The sequence below is a fragment of the Mus musculus genome, chromosome 11, assembly GCF_000001635.26.
Source record: "Mus musculus strain C57BL/6J chromosome 11, GRCm38.p6 C57BL/6J".
NCBI classification, from domain to species: Eukaryota; Metazoa; Chordata; class Mammalia; order Rodentia; family Muridae; genus Mus; species Mus musculus.
Genome location: NC_000077.6, coordinates 18,839,800 through 18,864,236, shown reverse-complemented (window position 1 = coordinate 18,864,236; position 24,437 = coordinate 18,839,800). Strand labels below are relative to the sequence as shown.

The following is a 24,437-nucleotide window of genomic DNA, read 5'->3' as shown; positions in this document are numbered from 1 at the left end:
AAGGCAAATCATATCAGTTTGACAAAACAAGATAAATAAATAGCAGTTGTTTTCCCACTAGGGTCTGTGACCTTTCCAGCTATGGATCTTTTTGCTTGTTTCAGTATCAAACCCAAGTTTGCTTCTGTGAAGCGGGTCTTAAATGCAATTAGAAAGAGATTGGTTGCATCTATGCCAGTTAGACCACTATAGCACTAGCATGCATTCTTGTCTGGCATGCTGGGAATATACCTATGTACACTCAGGAGTTTGGTTTTTTGTTTTGTTTTGTTTCTGTTTTTGTTTTGTTTTGTTTTTGCCAACAATCTCCCTCAGAAGCCTGTATAATATGTTCTGGCATCACAAATGCCTGCAGCATAGAAGGAACATACAGTTCTGACGTCATTTTTTTCATGTCCTGTAGCCAATGTGTTCAGTAATAAATTCTTAATATGTAGCTCTGGAATGCAACCAATAGCCTGTACTGAGTGGAGCCTCGGAGATCTGCCTGAGCAACAACTCATAGCTGAGTAACAGATCATTAGATCTTACCCCAAGCCCAGGAGAGCATTTTACTACTCATGTAAAGTGCTTTTATGCAAACGCTTCAATTGTTATTTTTGTTTTTGTTTTACTGTTCTCCTAGTTTGTCGTGATATAGTAGACTTTGCTTTTAACTAAGCCCTTTGCTTTACTCTTCTCCCCTTTTGACTGGCATTATAATCACTTTATAAGCTTGATCGACATGTCAAAGTTATTCAGATCTGCCTTTTCTGCCTCATAAACCACACATTTCTCCATGAGGCTCAACAAAGTGACTAAAGTCCCAGTGTTCCTGAGGACCTCACTGTATTAACTTCTTAACTTCCCTGGGAACTCAGCCTGAAAGACTGAGAACAGGTACCACCTAGCACATGTCTGCCCTTTCTTTGTTGTCTTCCTAGTCCCCAGTGTTTATAGGGACTCAGCTTGTGACAGCCAAATGTCCCTAATGGCCCCTCTGAGCCTGTTCTCATGCACTAATTTTCTTCATATTGTTTTGAGATCCCCTAAACTTTGTGTCAGGAGGAATGAGCAGGAAGATTACTCAGCTGCTCTGTCTCTGCAACACTTAGAATGATCCCACCCACCCCACCGTCTCCTGGACTCGCCAGTCAGACTGTGAAGGACTCTTTTCATTGCTTGTTAAAACTTTTAAAAGCATTTTCTAAGTCAAGCAACTCAGATACTGAGTATCCCCTGATTATCATAGCTTTAAAAGAAGCAGGGTCATTATTGAGTCCTCTGTCTACATACTTACCACCTCACAGCTTTCCCTTCTCTGTATGGTCAGCTCTGTGGGTGTGGCATTCACTGCCACCTTGCTCTTTACCCATCAGTGTCTAGTTTTTTCCTGTAGCTTCCACATTTTTTGGATATGATAAATTTGGAGATAAGATGTAAAAATATTTGTACAATGAGAAGGAAAGGCAAATATGGTGGAATCTGAGAAAACACAGATCTAGTAGTGGAGAGATACATTAAGGTGAGAAGGATCTTTAATTCAACAGCTGATGTCCACGTGGGTGACAGAGATGGACTCTGAGGGTATTTTATCTTGAAGCTGTCGTCTTATTTTTGTTTTAGTTGAGAGTTTTACACAATGTATTTGGTCATATTGACCCCTCTCCCATTTCTTCCTAGATCCAGGCACCTCTTCCCTACTCACACGACTATTGTCCTCTGTTTGTTTGTAACTCACAAAGTCTAATTTTTATTCCACAGTCACTTATCAAGTATCATACGTAACCTTAAAGAAGACTGACTTTCCTTCTGACAGCAGACATTAGTTACCAGCAAAGGGGAATGAGGGAATGGGAAGAATTAAATGGGATGGGGCGACAGGGCAGGAGTAGAGGAAGGACTTTAGGGAGGGATAATATATACATGTACATAAATTGAGTTTCAATGGAGATATCCTATAACGGGATGCCCTGCCCTAGACACCACAGGTTAATAAATAAAAAGCCCAAGGTTAGGTATATGTTACCTCTTCTGGAGTTGCTGATTAGGCAGGTCAGAGAGACCCCCCCCCATAGGTTTTAGGTTATTGATAATGCTTTATTACCCTCAAGAACTTGATAGTAAGATCCTGTTTCTAAAGACATCATATACTTGAGTTGTAGAACATTGGCAAATCAAGCTGGCACTAAAATGGAAGCTTTATACCTACTGGCTAGCTTTCATAGTTCTGGAAGATGCTATCCATGCTACCAGAGGGGGGAGATGAATCATCAGTAGTACCCAGTGTGAATTTTCTAGGTAGAGTAACTACTAGTCTAACAAAGCATGCCCATTGATGCAGTAGTGTTGTGAATGCCATGAAAGTAATCAGATTTAAGGTCCTTTTCGTGAGATGGAACTCATACTTGGTACTATTATTGGGGCTGAGAACCCATGGCAAGGCAAATCATAGGCCCTCTAGGAAACCTATCTTTGTAATTCTATTAAGTGGTCATAATAATAAACCTAAAGATTTATCCTTACATACATTGATAAGCACTTCTCATCAGACCCTCATCAGAAAAGTTTCATTTTGCAATCGATGATAATTAACACTGAGACTTACAACTGGCCAAGGTGCAGAGACCAAGAAATTGTAGAGTGCCTAAATGGTACATCACTGTCACCTCCTCTCATCTCAGACCCCTGGGATCTTTACAGAAGAGGGGAAAGAAAGATCGTAAGATGGAGTGGCTGACTGCAAGGCAACGGTGCTGTCACAACAGGGTTGTCACATATATGAACTCACAGTTATTGTGAGAACATGCAAGGGTCTACACAAGCTCAAGTCAGAATGAATCCCAGCATAAGGGGGAGGGAGAGGTGGGCATGAAGTCCCAACCCTGGCTGAGGAGCTATTGTCATTGGTGGTGGTGGGACACATGGTGGGAGGTAAGGGAGGGGAAAGGGAAGAGATTTGATCATTTGGTCCCCCTAAAGGTAGAAAAATGTCTTGAGGTAAATGTTAAGTGTTAGCCACCACCATGAGAGTTGGGGGAGTGTGGTAAATAAACTATAAAGTTTGTTATCTGGCATGGAGACTCAGACGTAACTGTAGAGTAACCACAGCCGTTCCTGCTCACTATATCACTTTGGTCAATAGTGTCTAAACAGTTTGAGGTATCCCTTTCAAGAAAACATGTGTTGACCTCTACAGATGTGTGTTTGCAGTATGCTTCACAGCTCCAAGCGTGCAGTGTCAGAATTCCTGTAATAGGGATAGAAAAACAAAGGCAAAAGTCAGCATAAAGATGCAGGACAATGACCTTGTTGTCCACCAATACACAATGATACCCTTTCTTGGTGTTTGCACAGCTCTGTTAACAAAGGGTAGAGATATAACAGGGTATCCTATCCTACAGCATCTTGACACAAAAGCAAATCCAGAGTATTCTTTCTCTCTAAAGGAGGAGCTAGGTGTCTTCAGCCGTGTTGCAGGGAGCCCTTCAGCATTTTGCAGTCTCATCTCCATAGGAATAGTTTGCTTATGTCTTTAACTAAATAATATAATTTTCTGCCTGGTAGTAATTTCACTTATTGTTGGTTGTATAAACAAACCAAACGGTAAATATATGTTTCCTTAGCTAAGTACAGGGCAAATGGGCAGTGAGCTTTAAGAAGCACGTTTAAATAAGTGCTGGAGTGCTGTCCTTTCTTCCTTCCTCCTCTTCTTTCTTTCCTTCTTAGCAAATACAATCAAGTAGCTCCTGTGTATGTTACATTGTTTTTTCCCATTTTGTCTCTGTAATTAGGGAAGGACACCTACATATACAACATGTTAAAAAAAAAAACCACAAAAGAAATACATACCAACACGTGTGCTGAAACTATTATACTTGTCCGTGTTAAGAAAATGTTATTGATGACCGTGGTTCAAACCTTGCTGTGCATCAGCTAAAGTTCCAGACAACGAGAGTGTTATGTACTGGGTTTTATCCCTTCAGAGTGTCCATGTTAAACACCTCAGAATGTAATGGTATCTTGTCTTCATAGAGATAGTTAAGGTTAAATGGATGTGGTGGACTGAGATAATGACTGTTGTCTTTTTAAGAAGAGGTTTGGGAGAGGACCCTGAGAAAGCAGATACCTACCTACAAGACAAAGGGAGAAGACCAGAAAAACAATAAGAAACAACAACGAAAACCTGGATATAGCTTGATTTCAGAAACCCTGCACTCAGAACTGTGTGAACAAATCTCTGCTGCTTAAGCCACCCGGTTACAGCACTCTCAGTAACCAAACACAACCTTGCCAGTCTGACAAACAGTTAAGTGTATTCATTTTATGAAACATAGAACGATTAGGGCAGGGATGAATACTAAGAAGCCCTTCCATTTATTATGTCTGTAAGTACTAATCAAACACTTGTGTACCACTTACTGTGGCCCTTTCTGAATTAGCTTAGCCCTATCATGCACCCGCTATCTTTACGACCTCTGTTAGACCATTTTTTTGGTATTATGATGTTAATGAAAAGCTGAGTTTTGTATTAAGCTTGACTATGAAGTTTATAGGCAGTGTTCATCTTGTTTCTAATGAAAATTAGAAATTGAGTAGAAAGTACAATTACATTCGTGACTTTACTTATCTAGGTGTCTGAAATTTGGTTCAGCCATACTCTCCGGCCAATTCTTTTTTGTATTTCATGAATCTCAGGTCAATTTTAACATTTGACACTTTTAATTAAATCCAATTTTAAAATATTCCTAGGGACATGATATAGTTGGCAGAAGAATGCCAGTGGTCTTCAATTGTGCATTTCTGTAAGTAGTATGTTTAAGAACAGATTCTGCTGAAGATGTTGCAAGTAACCTAGACCAGATCTGACATTTGAGAGCCAGTCTATAGCTGTTGGCTTAAAACCACCATGTTTATTGTAAAGTCTGCTTTACAAACAGTCATAAGTGGTGCCCAGGACGTGCTGTGACCAGAGGGGCGTTCACTAAATGTGTTTGCCTCCCATGGATTTTTTACTTTTGGGAAAAACCAGGGTGTGGGGAGGAAGGCAGAGGGAGGAGTTGAGAATGGGCATTAAGTTAAGGAAGAATTAACTTTTGAAAAAGTCTCTATTACAGAATGTTTTCAGATACATACAAACATTGAGAGCCTGCCCAATAAAGCAACAGGCTTTAAGAATGATAGCTGTCTCTTGTGAGACTAGGCCGGGGCCTAGCAAACACAGAAGTGGATGATCACAGTCAGCTATTGGATGGATCACAGGGCCCCCAATGGAGGAGCTAGAGAAAGTACCCAAGGAGCTAAAGGGATCTGCAACCCTATAGATGGAACAACAATATGAACTAACCAGTACCCCGGAGCTCTTGACTCTAGCTGCATATGTATCAAAAGATGGCCTAGTCAGCCATCACTGGAAAGAGAGGCCCATTGGACACACAAACTTATATGCCCCAGTACAGGGGAATGCCAGAGCCAAAAAGGGGGAGTGGGTGGGTAGGGGAACCTTTGGGATAGCATTGGAAATGTAATTAAGTAAAATACGTAATAAAAAAATATATATAAAAGAATAACAGTGAGAAGCAGCTTGGAAACCTTGTTTTCTTACATCCCTTTTCTTCCTCTCTTCCTCTCTTCCGAACTTTCTTTCTTTCTTCCTGTTTTGTTTGTTTGTTCATTTGTTCCTTCCTTTCTTTTTCTTTTCTTTCTTTCTTTCTTTCTTTCTTTCTTTCTTTCTTTCTTTCTTTCTTTCTTTCTTTCTTTCTTTCACTCTACCTTCCTCTCTCTTTCTCTCTTTCTTTCTCTCTTTCTTTGTTTCTTTCTTTCTCTCTTCCTTCATTTCTCTCTCTTTCTTTCTCTCTCTTTCTCTCTCTCTTTCTTTCTTTCTTTCTCTCTTTCTCTATCTCTTTCTTTCTCTCTTTCTCCATTTCTTTCTCTCTCTTCCTTCCTTTCTCTCTCCCTTCCTCTCTGTCTCTCTTTCTTTTTCTTTCTCTCTTTCTTTGTTTCTTTCTTTCTCTCTTCCTTCATTTCTTTCTCTCTTTCTTTGTTTCTTTCTTTCTCTCTTCCTTCATTTCTCTCTCTTTCTCTCTCTTTCTTGCTCCATTTCTTTCTCTCTCTTCCTTCCTTTCTCTTTCTTTCTTTCTTTCTTTCTTCCTCTTTCTTTCTTTCTCTTTCTTTCTCTCTCTCTCTTTCTTTCTTTCTTTCTTTCTTTCTTTCTTTCTTTCTTTCTTTCTTTCTTTCTTTCTTTCTTTCTTTCTTTCGATTTTTTTCTCCCTCCAAGACAAGAGTTTCTCTGTACACTGCCCTGGCTGTTCTGGAACTCACTCTGTAGACCAGACTGGCCTTGAACTCAGAGATCCTCTCTGTTTCTGTTTCCAGAGTTCTGGGATTAAAGGCATGCTGTCCACTGTCGACTCTCTCTTGAGTATTTTTAATCAAACACCAGATACAACTTCATCGTATTCATGTCTTTGTTTGTAATGACATAACTTTGTTTGTAATGACTTTGTTTTGCCATAGTCTTAAATGTTACATTCTTTAATACCTTTAATAAAAAATTTAATCAACATTATGTGACTGTAAGCTTCAAATTATATAGAAGTAGGAGCAATAGTGAAAACATTTCTTTTATCCTTTACTTAGATATCATTCACAGTATATAGTTAAATATTTTAACTTTTTTTTCATGTAACTCATATAATCTTTTTACGAATCATTTGAGTGATAATATACTTCTTTCCTACAAAATATTTCAGTCCATATGTCACTGGAAATAAACTGGACAATTTAAAAAACATAATTAGAGAATGATCAGCCAACTTAGGAAATCTAAAACAAATGCAATTTAATTATCTAACGCACAACCCATATTCATATGTTATTGTTACAATGTTTTCTTTCTGTTATCTTTTCTCTGACTTAGACTCCAATGTAAGATCCTATGTTATATCTTGCTTGCCATGTCTTTCCAGTGTCCTTAATTCTGAGGCACTTTTTAACCTTCATGCTCTTTTATGATCTCTAGTTTATGTGTGAATGTCTGTAGCTGGTCTCTGCTGCATTTTAGTTGGGATTAGGCTATGTGTTGTTAACAGTAGTGCCCAGAAATGATGCTGTGGCCTCAGTGTGTATATCAGTGGGCACATCATGTTACTGTGTCCTCACATGGGTGACACTGACAGATCACTTTGATGGGAAGGTGGTAGATGAATGAAATGCATTTAGGGAATATTCATATAAATGTTTGGTTCCTCACCAAATCTTTATTCTTTGGAATTGATATCCACATTGGTTTTGTAGCATTGACATTTTAAACTTAATATTCTATAACTTAATAATCTATCCTAGCTAATAATTGGTTATTTTAATATATTTATACCTTAATATTTTACAGCAAGGAAGTGTTTTGCCTTCTCCTGACTATATCTTTCTTTTATTTATTTCCATAAGGATGGACAAATAGATTCATTGTTTAGTGGCTATGATTTACGATACCCTTATTTGTATTTGTATAAAATTCCTTATATTTTCTTAGGTGAAACACCTCCAAATGTATCTTCTATGCTTTTTGATGTGATGTAAAGGATTCTTGAATTTGCATTTTCCATGCTGAAATAGACTGAGGCTTTTCTTTGTTCACACATAGTAAGCACAGAAATAATGCAGCTTCCATTTGAACCCTTCAAGCTTTCAGATCATCCCTAGAGCAAGGCATTGTGGTCAGCTGGACGGAGAGAGGAGACTTAACTGCCTGGTTAGGGACAGTGGCATCAAGAGTCTCTCACTCAGGTCTCCTGACAGTGGCTATTACAAAAAGAGTTTCCCATCGAAAACTCAGGCAATGGACTTCTTAATTTCTGGCTTCTGTCTGAAACAGGTTTCTTGAGCCAGTTAATTGAACATAAATTACAATTGACCTTGGAAGGATTAACTTGCATTTTGAGGTCATTTTAATGACAGAGCTATTTGGGCACTTTCAGGCAGCCTTAGCTTTTATATACTTTTCAGCTAAGTTAGACATGAAAATGTGCCACTTGGAGACATTACAGAAAATTTGACCTTCTCTGGTCACTTTGAGGTCAAGCAATTAATGTAGAGAATTACCAGAAGATCCATAAATACACATGTTTCTTACATGAAAGCCATCATTAAAAATGATGCTCACTTCACTTAACTATTTCAGAACTGTGTATATCAGAATGACAGTCATGCAAGGGAAATGTTAATTTGCCACATTATAAAGACCATTGAGATTTAATAAAACTACCCTGGCTGTAGGTTTTCTCAAATTCCATTGTAATTGAGCCATTTTGACATTAAAATATATTGAATTGTAAATGCACTAGTAAAGAAGAATTACTATTCACTTCAAAGGCAGAAAACATTCTTTTGAGGTCAATGCAGTTCTGAAAATCACTGTAACCTGTGTCGTAAGGTTTGCTTAACCTCGTTGGTGTATTGAGAGGTCGAATGAGAGGCTGGCATGCCAACTTCTTATGTGGACTGGGTGGGATGAATGTGGCCTTCAGAAATACCAATCTGGTGCCATAAAGAGTCACTGCTGTGAATTAAGACATCCTTGGCAAGTTCCTTTTTCATTCAGAAAATCTCTTTCCTTAGCCGTTTAGAGATTTCTTAGACTTTTTGTGTGACTTTAATGAAATACTTAAGAAAATAACTCTATATCTTACATTTCTGGAGGTGGGAGGCATTCAAAAGCAAGCAAGTATCTGGCCCTGGTCATCTGTAGAAGAGGATTGCTGTGTACACATAGGGCAGAAGACTGGATGGACAGAACTGCACCTTGCTAATTACTGTAACCCTTTCATAAGGGCAGCTAATTGTATTCATGAGTGCCCTAGCCTCAAAACTTAATCCTCCTCTAGAGTTACCACTTCATGGTATATTGCATTTAATATTTAACTTTGAACTTGAATTTTAGGAAAGCTGGTGGGATTTGTGCAAGGAATAAAAGCTGTATACATCTCTTATAAAGTATAGCTTTGGCATAGAATATAGAGGAGTCTTCCCATGCAGGAGTTTCCTTTCTTGATCCCTTTTTCTTTTAATATAGCAACTGTAACCATTTATAAAATTACCTATAGTATGGCAGACTTCCACTTCCTCTTGAAGAAGGGAACCCTTGCCTTTTAAGTTATAAAAATTCCCCACCTCTCCTACATGTCTTGCAACTAAGTAGAATTACATGTCTGAGTTCTGCCAGAAGGCCAGAAGCAGAAGAAGTATTCCATGGGGTTGTGGCTTTAATTGTGTTTCTTCATGATTTTTTTTTCTGCTAACATTTGCTAGGTAAGACTGTGATATAAGTGTTCTTTTTAAAATTAATTAATTAATTAATTCATTCATTTTTTTTACTTATTCACTTTACATCTTGCTCATTGTCCCCCTCTTGGTCACCTCCTCCAACATCCTTTTCTATCCCTACCTCCCCTTCTCTTCTGAGTGGGTGGGGGTCTCTTGGGTATCCCCCACCCTGGCACATCAAGTCTCTGTTAGGCTAGGTGCATTCTCTCACACTGAGGCCAGACTAGGCGGCTTGGATAGAAGAACATATCCCACAGACAAGTAACAAGCTTTTGGATAGCCCCCATTTCAGTTGTTTGGGACCCACATGAAAACCAAGTTGTGTATCTGCTACATAGGAAGTGGAAGACCTAGCTCCAGCCCGTGTATGGTTTTTTTGGTGGGTGGTTCATCTCTGAGAGCCCCAAGGGTCCAGGTTAGTTGACTCTATTGGTCTTTAACAGTCAACCAATAACTGGCTCAACTCTAGACCCATCCCATAGACAAGCACCAATCCCGGACACAATTAATGATACCATGTTATGCTTGCAGACAGGAGTCTAACATGGCTGTCCTCTGAGGGCTCCACCCAACAGCTGACTCAGACAGATGCAGAAACCTGAAGTCAAACAATGGACGGAGCTTGAAGACTCTGAGAGAAGATTTAGAGGAAGAATTGCAGGCCCGGAGGGAACAGGACATCAGGGTTCTTAAGATGACCCAGCAGACAAAAGCACTTGCTATCTAGTCTGATTTCACATGTCATTGAACACATGTGCACACACACACACACACACACACACACACACACACACACACACACACACAAATACCAAACATTTTAAACAGGATGCAACATTAAAATCTTCTAACAATTCCTCCTGATATTGTTGAAAATTACAGATATTAAAAGCCTATGAGAGTTGTGAGCTATGTGAAAGGTTCCCTCTATCTTGAATGACAGCAAAGTAAACTTTGTAGGAAAATGGAAATAAGAAACTACATACTCATACTAAAGCAAAAAACGTATCTTCTATGGGCAGATAAACAGCAGAAGTCAAGGCAGTTGTGAATTGTTCCTCCCTGAACCAGAAAATCTGTGTAGGATTTGAATGCCTTGTGGGACCGAGGCTCCAGCCACCAAAGCTTGCTTCCAGGGGCATTTACTCAGAAGTCCACGTTCCACACCTTTATCAGTAATAAACTAGGTAAATTAGGTTTACATATTTTTTTTTGGTTACTGACTAACTTATCTGCTCTACCTGAAAAGCCCTTTATAATAAACAAGTTGGCTGGTGAGCAGTTCCCAACCAGGCTGCCTTTGTTTAATGATAGTTACTAAATAATTCTGCAGTATGTATAGGGTGATGTACAAGTTTCAGCAAGTGTCCAAAATGGAGGAAACTGGAGACACCAAATTTATTTAAAAATCACTTCCTAACTCGTTTAAGTTTTAACTAATATTATCAGGATGTTAGTGCTAAGCAGTTGTTTCCTTGTGTAGGAAGTGATAAGTTGAGGTAACTGTTTAGCCGTGTTCTAAGGTAACATGACTATTGTTGCTGTCAAGGGTAATGACCACTTTTCAAGATCAAGTTGCTTCCAACTCTGATTCAAATCAAGAGGATAATGAAAGTTGGAAACTATATTTTCTGTTTCTCCACAAGACATGTAAATGGTAAAGGTGACTGTGAATGGACAGATAGAAAAAGAACTGCTTATGAGTCTTTTTACTTTCTGTTCGATCAAATTTTTATGGAAAGCTCAGCCTAAGTTAATGGCTTTTCAATCCATTGCATTAATTGTTGATAGTAAAGTTGTTTTAAAAAAGTGGCTTTTACACAATAAATGATTCCCAGATATTTTTCTAGAAGTTGAAAAAATATTTTTATAGAACTTATGTTTTAAACGTCTGTCTGGACAGCTGTTAGGAAGTAGAGTTTCATGCCCCTGTGCTGTGAGTATATGACATGCGGTTACCTATTACTCCCCAGTCAAAGGTTCCCAGTGAGCTCTTATGATCTTCTGTAAAGAAAACTTGCCAGACAAAATGAACTCAGCCTATACAACAATCAGCAATTCAATTCAGTTTGAATTATCAACTCTCTGAGCAGACAGTGAATTTCCTGTATTCCTTTTACATCATCCTTGGTCTTCTAGGGTTGTTTCATCAAGGGCTTCAGCAACATGCCACAGTAACGTACCATACTTTAATTTTGATTATTTCCACTGAAAAGGATTTTTTGGTGTAAATCATCTATAGAAATAGCAGGGAAAATTATAACACGCCAGCTCTAATTCCTAGTCATTGTGGACTGTGCACATAGTACAGCAAATAATATTTTTCAAGAAATAAAAGATAAAGCTGCCTTCATATCCTTAATTCATCAGTAGTGGGAATATGGTGAAAGACACGTTTCAGACGACTAGTCAGTGAGGTTCTCTTATTCCCCAGGTTCTTTAAACTGGATAAGGTTAATCTACTTGATGAATATTTTTGCATTTTGTTTGTAACTACCCAGGAGAGAAAATTTAAACAGTATTAATGTGATTAAGGCTGTCATTCTTCTCTAGAATATGGTGGCCCACTCAATACTAAATACACATACCGTTCACAGTTTCCTTATGTTGCCTGAAGAATTCTTCAACAGAATACCGTGTTTTTCGGTCAACGAGGCTAATGATAACAAGAACAGCTCAGCATTTACTTAATAAAATGTGAATGGAATCATGAAGGTGGTGGGGTGAGATGTTCCAGAACAAGAAAAGGCTGGTGAAACTGCCTGAAGCAAATAGACCAAACACACAAACTTTCTCTTTCCTTCTTTCCAAGAGTCTTCTATTTTTTGCTTGGAAAAAAAATACCCCAAAAAACAGCAATTTTCTCATGAGACCATACTGTCTATTGTCCATAAGTTTAAGTGGTTTGATGATGGAAAACATTCAGCTGTATTTGATGTTGTCTGAAGCAAATGCCAATTGCTGATTGATACCACTGTTGTCCGATGGAGTTAACAGACTGGTAATACTGTCCGTCATTATTGTTGAAATCATCAAATAAAACCATGGAATTAGTGATAAACCAACAAGAAAGTTCAGAGCACAGGCACGTCAGGTTTCCATTCTTCATTCTGAAATTTTGGTTCTTACTCAAACATCAGTTGTATCTAGGAGATGACCATAGCAGAAAGGCACATATGGGACAGGGGATGACACCTTCCCTTTTCAGAGTACTCATTCCGTCCTGGGTAACATACTTTAGACTGAGACTAAGATGTGTTTTCTCAATTCTCATCCTGCCACCATCACAAATGATTTGGCTGCTAGTGTTTAAAAATAAGACTTTTACTGGAGAGAGTTGTAAGATCACTGATTATTCTCCAGGAGGACCAGAGTTCCATTCTCAGCCCCCACATGGCAAGTCACAACATCCAGTCCCCAGGTATCTTTCACCCCTTTGGCCTCCTTGGGCACCAGTCATACATGCAGACAAAAATGTTCATACATATAAAATAAAAATAAAGGTGAAAAGAGAACTCCCTTCCCCTCTCTCCTTCCTTTCTTTCTCCTTTTAATCTTCTGGATTTTTCTAAGTTACTGCCTAGATTAATTATAAAACTGCCCAAGCCTCTTTTTTCTCTACTCTTCCATGTAGCACTCGAAAGAAAAATATGCTAATTTGATGCTAAAGCTGCTTTGAATTAGTCAGAGAAAACTCTTGTTCCAGACTTGTACGTGATTCTCACTGAATGGAGAGTGAATGGGGGGACAGAGGGAGAGCCCGGAGGTGACACTTCTTCATGCTCTCATTTTCAGCCAGGTAAGACAGAGTTGAAAGGCCCAAATTCTCAGCAGATTTGCAGAGCACAGTAATAGCCTTTATGTTTGAAAATTTATGGGCCATGGACAGTTTATAAGAAACGATGTAGTTCATCAGAGAGCTAGACGGATGGGGCATGTGGGAGCATTCTGCACAGGAAGTTGGGTTTTGGAATAATACTTACTTTGATAGAGTTGTTTTGTTAGCTAAGTAAAACAGTAGGGGAGCCAATGGCCACTTAGGCATCAAACATAAATATATATTTATACGTCACCCAGCTGCCTAATTGAGAGCCATAGTGTTTTAACTGAGCATATCTTCTCAGAGAGCCATAAAATAACACCATCAACAAAACCCCAGCGTCAACATAGATTCATTTAATCAGTCTTTGATAGTTCTATGATAATTAAATGCTATCTAAATCTCTCTCTCCCAGTTAGAGGGTGAGAGGACAGTTGCAGAGATGTGGTAGAAAGGTTTCGAATGTTGGTGGAAGGTTCTTTTGTAGACCGTCTAAAGCACTGCAGTGTAAAGTGGAGCGTTTTGGGACACCAGAGGGCACAGCATTCTCCTGCCCAGAGTTCCTGGTGGGGATACTGGAGAAGTCCGTGGCACTAGGGTGGTCAGATGACAGCCTGCTGCTTTCAGCTTTCATAGGAAAAGGTTAACCAGGAGGTGGCTTGTTAAATTTGAGCAGAGAAGTGGAAAATAAGATTTCACACTCCTGAGATGGAGAAGGGAAAAGGCTGGGGAGTTTCGAGTTTTGACTGAGAGATTCTGCAAAAGGTTGGATACGCTACAGACATCCTCAAATGATAGTTTAGTGGTTTTGGAGGGAAAAAAGTATGCATTTCAAAGAACAAGCCAAAGGTCTGTATACAGCTGTGGTCAAATAAGGACCCCGTGTTAATAGGTCCTTAAGCATCTTTCTATGGCATGTGGAAATCGAAGGGATGGTCTCTTCTGTATGCCTGAAACTCTGGAATCCAGGCCCCAGTGGTGGTGGTTTGTAGCCATGACCTCTACTCAAGACCTTTGTCTCTTCTCAAGGTCAATTTTCTTTGTTGCTTTAGACTCCTTCTTGTCAATTTTTGGAAGACCATGAACTGCAAGTGTGCTGCCAGTGGCCACTTGAAAGCTCTACTCTGGGATCCAGCCTGTGTGACTTTAGGATGGGTGTTCTCGTCTGGGTATTGTCTTCCTGGCTGAAGGGGTATGAGATGAGGGCCTTGGGGCCTCCCCTAGTTCTAAATTTATGTTGCCTTAATTTTTGGTCTTCTTACTTTAATTTCTTCCTTCCCTATAGGATGTATCATCCTCTTAGTAAATTTTTATAAAAATTATTACTGCTGCTATTATTAATACTCCTTTTAAATGATACACATGCACACACTTCTATCTCTGTAAATTTTTTCTGCTCATTGCTTTCCTCTTTTGAGATTCATTTTATCTTTATATCATCTAATATATAATTTGCACTTATTTAAGCATTTATTTTCCTCCTTCCTTCCCATGTTTGATCTTGGATAGCCTAAACACACAAAGCAAATTGTAGACTCTCTATAGTGATTTATTAATTGATTGAATTAATAAGAGTTATCCTGTTGCAGATCTCTCATGTTTTCAGTTTGGCTTTGGACTCTGAGCCCTGAGTTTTGGTATTGTAGTTAAAGGTATTTTAGATCGACCATAACATTAGCCCTGGGTCCGGATGTCCACATCTGCACAATCCCTGGTCCTACATCCTCTTGTTCCAAGGGACTCACTTACAGGGTGGCTTAACTTCATTTCTCATATGACCGTAAAATAAAAAGAAGTATGTTGGATGACTACCTCTCAAACTTCTAATAGTTTGATTGTGCTAAGATAATTATAATGTCAGAAATCCCCAAACATACTTTTTGGTCCCAACTTACACGAACATAAAATAAGAAAATTCTCTATTTAATAGCCACAGATGTGTAGAAATAACAGCTCACTAGAGAGATACAGATAAGAATTCTTAAAAGTGTAACTTCAAATTAGATCCATATTTCCCTCTCTTAAAGAACATTACAAGAATTTAATAGCTTGAGTAAATGTTTCTTATTGCCCATTATGTTGCTACTGATCTGTGTATTTCTACGAAAATGTGATAAAGATTTGTACTTGATTAAGCACATTTTAACAGAAATTTGAATAGGCTAATTTTTTAAATGCAGAAAGTCAAATCATTAGTTTTCATTAATTACTAATATTACTATATAGAAGTCATAACAAAGGAAAATTGGAAAAAATATTTCTCTTTTCTAGTGTTATTTAGCCAACTTTGTTACGAGTCTCTGAAATACTTCATGTGTCTTATAGTTCCTGTGTAATGTGGTTTTAGTTCTTTTATTTGGAATTGCTTTTAAGGAGGAATTAAACTGCATTTGAAAAGCCAACCTATTGGTTGTTACTAGAGGTTCATTTTAAATATTCTTACTTTGAAAGGCATACTAAGCAAGACATAGAACTTTCTCATAAAGTAGGGGCTTAAAATTTCCTTACTAAAACTCATAAGACATAGCTTTAATAGTGGTATTTCTTTGAGTTATGTATCTTTTTAGGACGACTCTGCTTGTTACAAATTCTATGGATAGGTTATGTCATCTGCATCATTAAAAGAGGGATTTTCTACTCAGTACTCATGATGGCTAAATTCTGCAAAACAAAACAAGCAATCAATCAATCAAACAAACAAACAAACCCCCAAAAATCCTAGAGATGTTTTAATGTAAAAAATCAGAGATACTACAAAACTTGTGAATGATGAAAAATGACTATTAAGATTACCTTTAAAGGCCCTTGGTCCTGCAAAGGCTCTATACCCCAGTGTGGGGGAATGCCAGGGCCAGGAAGAAGGAGTGAGAGGGTTGGTGAGCAGGCAGAGGGGGGAGGGGATAGGGGATTTTTGAGGGGAAACCAGGAAAGAGGATAACATTTGAAATGTAACAAAAAAATCAAATTAAAAAAAAAGAAAGAAAAAAAAGAATTGCCTCTAAAAATCCCACTGTAAGTTAATTTTTAAGATATATAAATTAAATTCAAAGACTAGATTAGAAACGTCTTTGGATGACATAGATGTCAATGTTATGTGTAACGTAAAAGATAAGACTTACTTCGCCAATTCCATGATCTGTTGGCTACGTTGAAATAAGTTGATGTTAGTGGAATTGCCTCTGTTCATCAAGAGTAATCAGTCAGGACAGAGCCTGACCAGCAGTGTGAAATCCTTTCCAAGCCAGGAGACAAAAGGATAGGCACTTTTTCTGTAACTAAAAGGAGATGAGATCATTCTGTATCCCATTATTTTAGGAAGACTTACCATATGGCTCTTATCCTTCTCATCAAATTTGAAAGTACAATGACATTTGGCTTTGTTATAAAGAAATATGTCTGGATGTGATAACCATTTACCCTTAGTTTGTGCAAACACTCAACTGTGTTAATTTGAATTTAACTTTTCAATCTACATTAATTTTGTACTTAAAAATACTACTACTAGAAGTCTTCACAAAAGTCTTGTCTACCTCAGGAGGATTTAAAAAGGTCCAATTAGCCCAGGAAAGTTGGAAGGATGTTGTCATATGCTTAAGGACACAAGCAAATGTAGGAAAACTGCCTAACTGAAGTCAAAATATCATGGCTAGAAAAGTGTTTGTTGTCATCATGTAGAAACTTCAAATAAACAGATGTCCTCTAAAAGAAGGTACTAAATGAAATCTCTCTTCATGGTATTTTCTTATTCTTAATCTCTCCCAGAAAGAAATTTCTATAAGGATGATATCAGATTATGAAGAGAGGCTCCCACAGCAGGAACCAGCAGACAGAACCAGTAAACAGTTCCTGAAATGGTTACAATAAATAACTGGAACAAGCAGGAGTACTAACGTGGATGTGAGAAGAAGCCAAGTAGAAGTTCACAAATGAAGATTCTGTGCCTTTGTATGTAAAGCTATGGTAAAGTAGATGTTAGAGGAAACAGGAGGATGAACTAGAAGTTCCAGTAACATAAGGAAGGCTGTGTGGAGATTTATGGTAGAAGAGATGGCATCGTGGCTCAGCAGAGATGGAAATTTTATCAAACACCACTGTGCAAATGGTTGTCAATGGAAGACAGAAAATGTGACTCTCACTTTACATGAACACAAAATCCAAGACAGAACGAAACCAAAAAAAGGGACAAACAAAACTTCAACCTTTTAGGGGAAATGGTAGGAAGCTATTGTGCCAGGATGCTAAGGAAGTCTTTATGGAATCAGAGAGGATCACCAGGAAAAGGGTCATTGTGTTACCTCAGGCAGAGTAGTGGAGCCGGACATGCACCTTATAGCAGGTAAAAGCTAATCTCCGTGGTACAGGCTCAGATATGTACTGAAAGTATAGCACTTTCATTTTTACGTAGTTTTAGGCTAGCTGTCCAAATCTTTGGTTTCATTTTGACATTTTCATTCATGGGCATCACATTGTCTGCTTCCTCCCACATGCCATACTATATATTGAACATCGAGAAGAAAAAAAAAAAGAGTAAACTTATTATCTTAAATTAAGCAACAGTTCTTTAAACATAGCATCAAAAGCACAAATGTGAATGAAAAACAAGATAAATTAGACTCTGAAAATTGGTTCATTAAAGTGCAGTAACATAAAAAGACAAAGATAACTTGAAACCATATCTAATAATGTACTAGTATCCATGATGAACAGAGATAATTAAATTAAAAGTAAGCAAAGGGTTTGAATTAATATTTAGTCACAAAGACATACTGATGGCCACTAGGCTCATGAAGATATGGTCGGCATAGCTAGATAAATGAACATCAAAGCCACCATAACACAGTACATCATCTCATATCCACTAGAATGGCTTTGATTAGAAAAGAGGGTCAGTTGGAATGCCGAAGAGTACATGTCAAAATTAGAATCTTCATTCACGGCTGGTGCGGATGCCAAATGGTTCAGCTGCTGCTCTGGTGTGCTTTCCTCCAACATGACATGACTGTTGCCTTCTTGAACACTCAGCAGCTGTGAATGCCTAATTGAGATCCTCAAAAGACTGGGCTCAATAACATTCAGTAATGGGGTAAGGGGCTCATACAGCCCCACCTTTTCATGATGACATATAAGTAACTCACACAGGCTGGCTGCTGGGACAGGGACTTCTCTTGGGTTGTGTAGCTGTTTCTGATTTGTCCATGTTTCTGTAGGTACCTCCTCACACATGCTTATGTAAGTAATCACAATTAAATTCATTAATTTACCAAGACTTGGGTGGAATCTTTTTTTTTTTCCTTTATTGTTGAAGTCCTGTCTGGGGTGAGTAAGCGTTTGCTCGCATCTTCCCAGGAAAAGTTAATGCAACAGCTGTTTGGAAATAGTCTGGCACTCCCTCAAAACATTAAACATAGAGTTTCCATATGACCTAGCAATTCCACTTTTAGGCACAGAGCCAAGAGAATTGAAAACACATGTCCATCCCCAAACAAGTATATGCACGCCTAGAGCAGCATTACTCAGAGTAGTCCAAATGTGGAAGAGATCACAATTTCTATGAATAGATAAACAAGAAATAGTACGCCCACATAAGGAAATACTACGTAACCATAAAAAGGATCATAATACTGCTCCGTGCTACAACATGGATGAATCTTTGCACCCATTATGCTCAGTGACAAAGAGCTCATGTTGTAAAGAATCCACTTGTATAAGAAATCTCCCAAATGTAGATTTGTAGAGTTGGAAGTAAATTAGTGGTTGTCATTTTGTGGGTGGGGTGTAGGTACAAAATGAGTAATTATTAGTAGGAATGGGATTTCCTTGGATGATAATACAATATTCTGAAATTAAATAGTGATGATGGTCGCATAACTAAGAATCTGTTTACAAAACACCGAGTTGCATTCCTTAAAAGGAGAGGTGTTCTTTTGGGGACATTGGAGCATCTTTTGGGTATATGCTCAGGAGTGGTGTAGCTTGGTCTTGGAGTAGAACTATTCCCAGTTTTCTGAGAAATGACAAATGGATTTCCAAAGTAGTTGTACAAGTTTGCACTCCCATCAACAATTGAGAAGTGTTCCCCTTACTCCGAATCCTCCCCAGCATGGGCTACCACTTGAGATTTTTATCTTAGCCAATCTGACCAGTGTATCAGAGTTGTTTTGATTTGTATTTCCCTGATGTAATGATGTGGAACATTTCTTTAAGTGTTTATTGGCCATTTGAGATTCCTCTGTTGAGAATTCTCTGTTTAGCTCTGTTCCCCATTTTAAAATTGGACTATTTGGGTTGTTGGCATCCAACTTCTTGAGTTCTTTATACGTTTTAGATATTACCCCACTGTCATATGTAGAGTTGGTGAAGATTCCACCATCCCACAAAGACACTTGCTCAATTATGTTCATAGCAGCTTTATTTGCAATAGCCAGAAACTGAAAACAACCTAGATGTTCCTCAAATGAAGATAAAGAGAATGTGGTGCATCCTCACAGGGGAATACTATTTAGCTATTAAAAACAAAGACATCATTAATTTTGCAAGGAAGTGGATGGAACTTGAGAACATCATTCTGAGTAAGGTAACCCAGTCCCAAAAGGATATGCATGGTATGTACTTACTTATAAGTGGATATTAGCCATAAAATACAGGATAACCATGTTACACTCTACAGACCCAAAGAATAAACAAGAGAGAAGACACAGACAAGTAAGCTTGAATATCACTTAGAAGAGGACATTGTAAACAATAACAACCCAAATAACAGATAAACATGAAATAGTTATACATAAGTTAAAGCAACAATGAGATACTACTGAAAATATTTAAATATATGCTAATAGCAAAAATCATATATATGTATATATCCTTATATATATATATATATGTGTGTGTGTGTGTGTGTGTGTTTGTGAGTGTGTGTATGTACATATGTATATATAAAATGCATGTATATGTATATCCAACAAGAAGAACAACTGATAGGTCAGTCTGATCATGGACAAGTGTTGTGATTCTGTCATGAATCAATTAATTCTCTCTATGTGTACATGTGGACCAATATTATTATTATAGTATTGAATCATAATGGCAGTTTGCAGAAGGGCACGGCTCACACATATGAAGGTTAAAATACAATTAAATGCAACTTGTCATGCAGTATATTGTTTTATGCACGTACTTATATATAATAAAAGTATGAAGGTATAGATGGGTGATTCTGATGGTCTCTGGAGTATTGTCAAGCTTTGTGAGGGAAGCACATGAAGAGTTAGGACAGGACAGAACCTTTACTTACTGGTGCATTTAATCATTTTAAAGCTTGCAAGGAAATACAGCACAATAGTAATAGCAACTACATTTGGTAATTGTGGAGAAATGAATCTTGACTCTCATCCTCTACTGTTAAATAAGCAAGCTGTCTTGTATCCTTTTTACCCTGAACAACACGTGCGTCCCCCCGACCCCCATCATGTAGCCTGTTGATCCCTTCGCCATCATTTTTGTTAGTACTCGTTTGTGGCTAGGTTGGGAGTTTTTCTCAGCTGTTATTAACACAAACCTGGAAAAAGAGACCTAAATAAGTGAGGATTTCCCCTAGAGAGTAAAAGTCTTCTGGATGGAAGGATGGCACCGTGTTCCACGGTACCAGGGAGAAAGCAGTCCAGATTTGCCCAACTCGGGGACTTTGGTGGGGACTTGCTCCCTATGCGGTCAAAGGGTGGCTCTTTGCTTCTAGAAGTACGTGCTCCATGCAGAAAAAGCCCAAGGACAAAAGTTTGCCAGTTTTATCTCCTTTCTAACTTCCCAGAGAGTGTCCTTTTAAGGAGCCTGCCTGGAAGTCCCAAACAAAACCTTCCCCATTTTCCCCCTCAGTGGCCAATGAAAAGCTGTTTAGGAATCAGCATTTTCTTTTAAACTTATTTCTTCAACCAGGATTCTGTAGAAAGAAATAACCAATGCTATGGAGGGCTGAGTGAGGTGGGAGCTTATAGGTAACCAGAAGACTGGCTGTGCTGGCTGCCATTTACTGGCTCCGTGCTAGCATCAGGTCTGCGGGCTTTGCATTTTCTGGTTGTTTAATCTTTACTGAATACTAAGAATGAAGTCATGAAGATGAAGCAATCAAAAGACTCTTGATGGTGGAGTAGCATGTTAAAGGTATCTGAGAGCTGTGGTAAGAACTCGAAGCCAGGTCTGCCTGACTTCTAGGGTTGATTTTGGAATGTCAGCCCTGGAACTCCGGTCACCTACTGAAGCTCAAGCAGAGTTAGGGCAGGAGCTTAATTAAAACTTGCTCAGTGGCTAACTAAATAAATGCAATTCCTCACTTTTCATAACCGTTAAAATATTGTGCAGCATTAAGCATACAGCCCGTTATATTACACTACATGTTTTCTTTTTGCTTTCTTGATAGAATGATATTTTAAAGTTTTCTATATCAAATCGATCTGTTTTCCTTTAAGGCTTCTTCCTTTGCTTTTATGTTTAAAAATTGTTCCCCACACGATCAACCAAAAGCTATGTGTACAATTCTTCTGCCGCTTTTATAGTTTACTTTGTAATTCAAAGTCAAGTGGGGAAACGCAGGAAAGGGTAAGGCTTTTGCGCACATGTCCCATTTCCCAGGTTTGGGTGAGTGTTTCAAAACTGGATGCTTATATGTTTGAAATGTTTATCTCAGGAACTGATTTAAAACCCATAAGTTAGGGGAATTAAAACTTTCCACCGTATCCTCAATGTGCAGTGCACATGTAACTGATCTGCAGTTGGTAATCATGTCAAAACGTGTCAGCTCATTTCATGTTCTTTTAAGCTGTCCTTTGATTAAGGGAGCGCTGTATTAATGCAAGGAAGCCTGCAGCCAAATCTACCTCTGAATTATTAGCACCTGGTGAGAAACGTCCTTCCCATTCTAAACATCAGTTCATCATGGCTTATTTGTAATTCACTTGATGATTTTGCTAAAACATCATATCAACATGTGACTAAGTCTTTATGCTAAGGCTTTGTTCTTCTAAAATGGCAGGAAATATGAACTGCCTGGCATGTCCTTAATACAAGTGGGTGGCACTAAACTGAGATGATAGACCACCAGTTGTACATGCCTTCTTTGTGATGGGGAACATGACGTCATTAACATTCATCTTGCACCAATGGGTCTTAGTTTTCTAGCCTATAGAAATTTTTGTGAACTTTGCGAACCAATCATTAGAAGATAAACACTGTGGTCTGGATGTCCTCAAATGTCTTGTGAATGGCTAGATCATAAATATTTGGGGGTTCGTCAGCTCTGTGATGTTGACTGCAGCCACTCAGCCTCGTGTGTGCAGTGGTAATACACAATACGTAAACAAGTGTGCGTGTCTGAGTTCCGATCAGACTTCAAGCTGTCTATAGGATTTGGGTTTGGGGTTGTCTTTTGCCAAACTTATGAGTGTGTAGTCTCAAAGCATTCATCCCTCCACAATAATCTCTTATCCAAAAAGAAGGAGTAAGTCACATCCTGGGAAATATTAAACAAATGCTTGTGTCATTGGTACACAAAGACTTGAGTATCTTAAGGACATTATTAGGAACAGTTTGTGCCCATTAGTCTCTTCAAGCTTCTATTACATTATGGCCTGAGGTTTCTTCCCCGACAAGTCTATTTTCTGTCTGAGAACTGCATAGAATTCTTAGTTCCAGCATGTGGCAGGCACACAGGCAGGAAAGCATATGGACACCATCCATTTCTTTAAGAGCTCTAAACTGTAAATGTGAATGGTCTGCTTTACTGCAGGTTTACATCATGAAGGGGACAAACACTGACTTGTCTTCTGTCGCAATACTTTACAATGCACTAAATCAGAATGTGTGACAGAAATGTTGGCTCCCCTTTTGTGGGATGGACTCTCTCATGGTGCAGATGAACCTGCGTGTCACTCTCGGATAAGATGTCATCAATCACATTTAAAAAACCCAATTCAATCTTAGAAAGTGTACATTTTATATGGATACATTTCAAAGTATTTGCATGTGAATGGATAAGTAATTTGTATGTACATGTTCAATGCTGTCTTTCAAAACCTGTCTCTTGAAGAAACCAAATATCCCACATATTTACTCCTGCAAAATCTCAGAGCTGAGAGGAGTCTACAGTTTGTGCTTTGAAATACTTCAGAGCCTGCCATAGGTTTTTGCTCTTTCACTTTGTTTGTTTTTTCAGTCGTGGTAGGTACTTTGTTATTTTTTGGCAGTTGGCTTATTTTTAGAAGTGCACCCAAAACAACAGGAGATAATACACACTGAATTTTTATTCAGTAGTGATTTAGAATATTGTAATAACTGATTGAATTTTTCACTATCTTGCACTGCAAAGGATTTTCAGTGTTTTAAGCAACAGGGTCATTGAAATATGTATTGCTCATAAGGTCAATTTGAACATGAAATAAGGTCTATTTGAGAAGTCTCATTACTATATTATTATGCCTTGTTAAAACATACCTCATATTATCTGAAGGGAAATGTGGGACTAGAGAGTTATCTCAACAGTTAAGGACTCAAACTGCTCTTTCAGTGAATCTGAGTTCAGCTTCAAGCACTCAGACCTGGCAGTTGAGAGCCCAGTATAACCACTCCCATACCTCCACTTCAGAGACCCTAACACCCTCTTCTGGCCTCTACAGGTACCTGAACACATGTGCACACAGTAACATGCACACATACTTATAACTAAAAATAAAAATAAATCTTAAAATAGATAGTGTAGAAAACTATCAGAACGTTTCCAAGTACACACATTTCCTCACCGAAACACCCATGGATTGAACTAAGAAGTTAAAGATGAACATAAGGGAAAAATCACAATGAAACACCCAGTTCTGCTTTCAATGGGCCTTATTCATCTCATTCAGGAAATCTGTCTGTGGATGTGTTGGTGCTGCTAGCATCCCCAGGGCCAGCCTACGTGATCCAATAAAACAGGCTTCTTCCCACCTGAGTAGCTGGAGGTGCCGTGGCTCCGTGGGTGCTGGGCTGTGTTATTCTAACCATTCTATGCTTCTCTGAATAGGGCCATGTGCTAGAAAGGGCAAGTGGGACTCCAGTAGCTACAGATGTGTAACAAGGAAGAAGAAAGACAGCATTCACCGCAACAACAACAAACAGGGTCACTTCTTTGCTAGGAGTCGTAAGGGAGACAAAGTCTTATACTACCAAGGAAGTGGGAGCAACTGGAAACATTTGACAACAAGACATTTTTTTTGTGCTTTGCTCGTAAAACATACATGTACCCCTTCTATAAAAAATGTATTTATTTTCTGATTACAAAACATATGTGACA

The 24,437-nt window shown here is 38.5% G+C and overlaps 1 long non-coding RNA gene across 5 annotated transcripts in view; it reads left to right on the top strand.

The window, feature by feature from the left end:
* 8430419K02Rik overlaps positions 1-18,386 on the top strand; it is a 31,760-nt gene extending 13,374 nt beyond the window's left edge. Inside the window, exons 3-4 of one of the 5 annotated variants that reach the window (XR_001780165.2) lie at positions 13,007-13,099; positions 16,883-18,386. This is a non-coding gene — a long non-coding RNA (RIKEN cDNA 8430419K02 gene). Of the gene's footprint in view, positions 1-4,075; positions 5,234-13,006; positions 14,313-16,882 lie in introns of those variants that run through there. The other 4 variants (XR_003949854.1, XR_003949856.1, XR_003949855.1 and 1 more) reach the window with 4 other exon arrangements.
* The last annotated feature ends 6,051 nt before the right edge of the window (positions 18,387-24,437 follow it).